The sequence below is a fragment of the Passer montanus genome, unplaced genomic scaffold, assembly GCF_014805655.1.
Source record: "Passer montanus isolate IOZ18808 unplaced genomic scaffold, ASM1480565v1 scaffold45, whole genome shotgun sequence".
Lineage (NCBI taxonomy): Eukaryota > Metazoa > Chordata > Aves > Passeriformes > Passeridae > Passer > Passer montanus.
In genome coordinates, this window is record NW_024369373.1 from 2,951,369 (window position 1) to 2,955,248 (window position 3,880).

The 3,880-nt window shown below is 42.7% G+C and overlaps 1 long non-coding RNA gene across 1 annotated transcript; it reads left to right on the plus strand.

Annotated features, from left to right (window-relative positions):
- The first annotated feature begins 288 nt into the window (after positions 1-288).
- Positions 289-3,533, plus strand: LOC120508153. Its single transcript, XR_005628940.1, has 3 exons — positions 289-726; positions 2,743-3,122; positions 3,394-3,533. It is a non-coding gene; the product is annotated as an uncharacterized LOC120508153 (long non-coding RNA).
- Positions 3,534-3,880: the final 347 nt, after the last annotated feature.

Here is a 3,880-nt window from a genome sequence, read left to right on the forward strand (position 1 = left end):
TTTTCATAAATGTGGTGTTACTTGAAAATTATAGACTGCAACTGCTTATTGCAGTTCTGTGCAATGGCTGTAAATTGGGCCCTGTATCTTTCTGGTGACAGTCATTCCCACAACAGGCCTTTTAGGAAATTGGAAGGGAAATTAAACAAGAGCAAGGGGTAGCCTTCCTTTTATCTTTGACATGCCTTTCTGAAATCCTTATCTATCATATTCAGGCAGAGATGCTGCTGAAATGGTGGTGGATTTAGATGTTGTCTGTCTCTGAAGCTACAGACTGCTGATCCTGCATGCTCTTTGAAGCAGGTCTGTTGACAGGGTCTAGATACACATACAATTTTATGAATGATGGACCATGATGACATGGCACCAGTGGAATATATTATTTCTCCATTTTCACTGTCCATTCATTTAAAAATCAGTTTTCTCAAAGCCATTTAAAAGGGTTAAGCTGAACATACTGTGGCCATAGGTAGGGAACTGTTTGCAGAGAAGATTGAGTGGTCAGTAAAGGAAGGCTACATGGTGACTTTATTTCTTTTGCCCAGGAGATAAAGATGAGTGCAGTGAATGTTCTGTTGTCCCCTTTTTTTGGCTATCTGGACTGTGGATTTAGGCATGCAGAAGTAAGCAAGCCTACCTGTCTGGTTGCTCATTCCTTGCAGGATGTGTGTGGAGTTGTGGACAGCTCATCCACTGGCCTAACTGCCTAAGCCAGCACAAAGGATGGTAGGTAATTAATAGAAAACTAATATAATCCACTGTTATATATTCATGTATGTTATATATAATGTATAATCTAATAACTATATAATACCATAGAAGGAAGGAAACTGTAAATGCAAGGTGGTTTCTGAGACTCAAAGCCTTCTTGAGGTGATGCACATTACTCACTGCCCTGTGTGCTGGGATGTGCCTGGTCCTAATCCAGCCCTGAAGTCCTGGCCTTCCTTCAAGTTTGGTTTGATGGGAAGGGCTCCTCACCTAACCTTACCTTTCTCTTCACCACTGAGCTTGCCTGAAATGAACTCTGTGTTGACACTCATGTGGGCAAAAAGTCTGTGTCTGGAAAGAAAAGGCCTTTTTATATCTTCTCTGCAGAAGAAGAGCACATGTTAATTCTGGCTATGGCAGATCCTCTAGGCCCACACCTGTGACACACCCAATATAAAGAGAGTTTAAACAAGCAGTTACCCTTAAGGGTGGGAGGGATGCTCAGTTTTATCACCTCACCACACCCCAGTCCTGGTTCCTCCAGGCCCTGTTAGAACAGCCAGGTTGGTTCCCTGTGTGCAGGAAGTGCTGAGGTTTGTGTCCCTCAGCTGTCACCTGCTCCAGGGTCCTGCAAGAAAAGGGTCAGGTACAAAACCACCTTTTTGCACGGGCTGGGGGAATCACTCAGTGCTATGAAATGATGGATTTAACAGCCTCACACATCTCCAACCAAACCAGAAAGCCGACCTGAAGACACCTGTGCCTCTCCAGGCTGCTGGTGCCAGTGGAAGCGTGCCTCACCTGAGCCCAGCAGGACAAACCCGGACACGCCCGGTGGGAGCTGGCGCCAATCCGTGGCTGTTCTCACCCCTCTGCCAGGGCAAAGCCTGGATTGCTCCCTGTGCCATGTTTAAAGGAGCATGGGCAAATTACAAGGCAGTTAAACCCAGTGATCTCCTTATCTTTGCTGTTAGTATTGCTTTCGATTATTCTGAATGATAGATGGCAAGAAACCAGATTTGCTTCTGGTGTGTAATACCACGTGTTTACTTTTCACTAAGCCCAAACAAGGAAAACCTATAACTCTCTTTCACTTTTGTCCCCTGTTTGTTTTCATGTGCAAGCACAGTGCTTCAATGTTCAGGCTGTAGATGATGCCAAGGAAAATTGAAGTCCAAACCAAGAAGCTGCTTACACTGGAACTTAGAAAAACAAATACAGAGAGCTTTCTGTTGCTCATTTTATTTCATTTTCAATAAATCTAAATTTTGGGTCAACTCAACCTGACAGTATTCATCTAAATAAAAATGCAATGGTTATGGGAATGAGATCTGGTCCTTAAAATCAGAAGAGGAGGAGACTTTGATTAGTGTTTGGCTAGGAAGAAGGCAAGTGTCTAAAGCAAGAAGATTTGAAGACCTTGCTATGTTCCACTGAAGTGGATATAAATTTTATCAGTGCCTTTGAAGCAAGCAGAATCAGACTCTAAATTAGTGATTGTGCAGTACTTAATAACTATTACTCAAATCTAGTGCTTCTGGCTAACTTCAGTTCTTAGCTGGAGAGCTAACTGGAGGGGTTATTTGGAGTTGCCTTAAACCTATATGCTACTAAATGATTTACTGGATATTTAGATACCTATAATCCTGGAATTAGACCTACTGGGATATAAATCCCTGAAGCTCACAAGCAGTTAAATAATGACTAAACGGAAAAAGAAAAACCCATCTAATCCTTTCCATGCTAAGGTATGTAATAGCACAAAATTTGCAAAATCCATCTTCCACACCAAGTAGAGTGATTACAAATGAAGGCAAGAACATGATCCAAAAATATTGGAAGCTGGAGAAGTACTGTGATCAAATAGAACAACAAACAATTCCTGAAAGAAAGGGAAACTACATAAATATTTATATATGTGTTTTACAGGGTCTGCACCGACACTGAGTTCCTCTGTACATGCTTTTATCAAAATTCTCAGCCAACTGAATTCCATATGTTTATTGTAAAGTTTTCCTTTTTCTTTGCCAGGAGGGCATATCCAAAGCTCTCATAAGGAGACTGAAACCATGGGCTGGATTTGCTAAGATCTGTCAATTTTTTTCTGCCTTATTGGGAGCAAATATGGACTGGATTGCCAAGATGGAATTTTACCAGCCTGCCTTGAAAGCCAGCTGTAGACAGGAGAAAGCTGCCTTAGGACTTCAGTGGCCCAGGAACCAGGCCCTGTGAGCATCCTTGCTCTGTGTTTTCCACTCCCTATGGATTGGTAATACAGTTCTCATTGCACACAGCCAAACTCAAGAGCAACATCCACAGTTCTGGTTGTATTGTGCCAGAAAAAACGGTTTTGAAGGACCTCAGCTGGATTCAGCCCTAATCCAAAATACAATGCTGAGGAAATGAGGAAGGTAAGTTAAGGTTATGGAATGGTGCTTTGCACAGCTATTGCTGAAAGGGGCCAGGGGTGTTCATTTGGTGGAGTGTGTGAGGCTGCATGCTCAGCAGCATCTCCTGAATGGAGGGTTACTGTATGCACTGTAGGGATCTGGTGGGAAAGGTAGTTACACGCTTCCATCCCCATTCCCAAAGTGTTCCTCAACTGCTGAACTGACTGTGGTGCTTCCAGCACCTTGTCTGGTCATTCTGAAATTGATTTCGTAAACATTTCATGTGTGCCAGGTGGGCTGATGAGGACAAGGTGAACTCTGAAAAGAATTGATTCTACCCTTGCTCTGCTGCAGAACCTCATCACCTTAATATTGCAGAAGTTCATCTGCGTCCTGCAGTGCTGGTGCTAAGAAATGAGGAGCAGTTCCTTCAATAAGGTGACTTACATGTGACTAATGACAAATATTGCAGGGTCTGGCCCTGCTCCTCTTCTGTATAAATGTAATTTTGTACAAATAGTCGCATTCCTGTGCAACCACTGGATGTATTACTTTGATCATTTGACAAAACGAGCAGAGGCAGGTAATTAATTTTGGTTATTAGGTGTTTGCCCAGTATTCACAAGCAGGAGTGATCATGGTTACTCTGCCTCTGGGGCTATTTATTTGCATAATTTCCTTTGTTTGGTAACAATGTGCCATCCAGACGTTGGGGAAGAGTCATATAATCCCTTTGTGGTGGAATCTGTGTGTTTACTAATATCCATGCACAGTTTGTG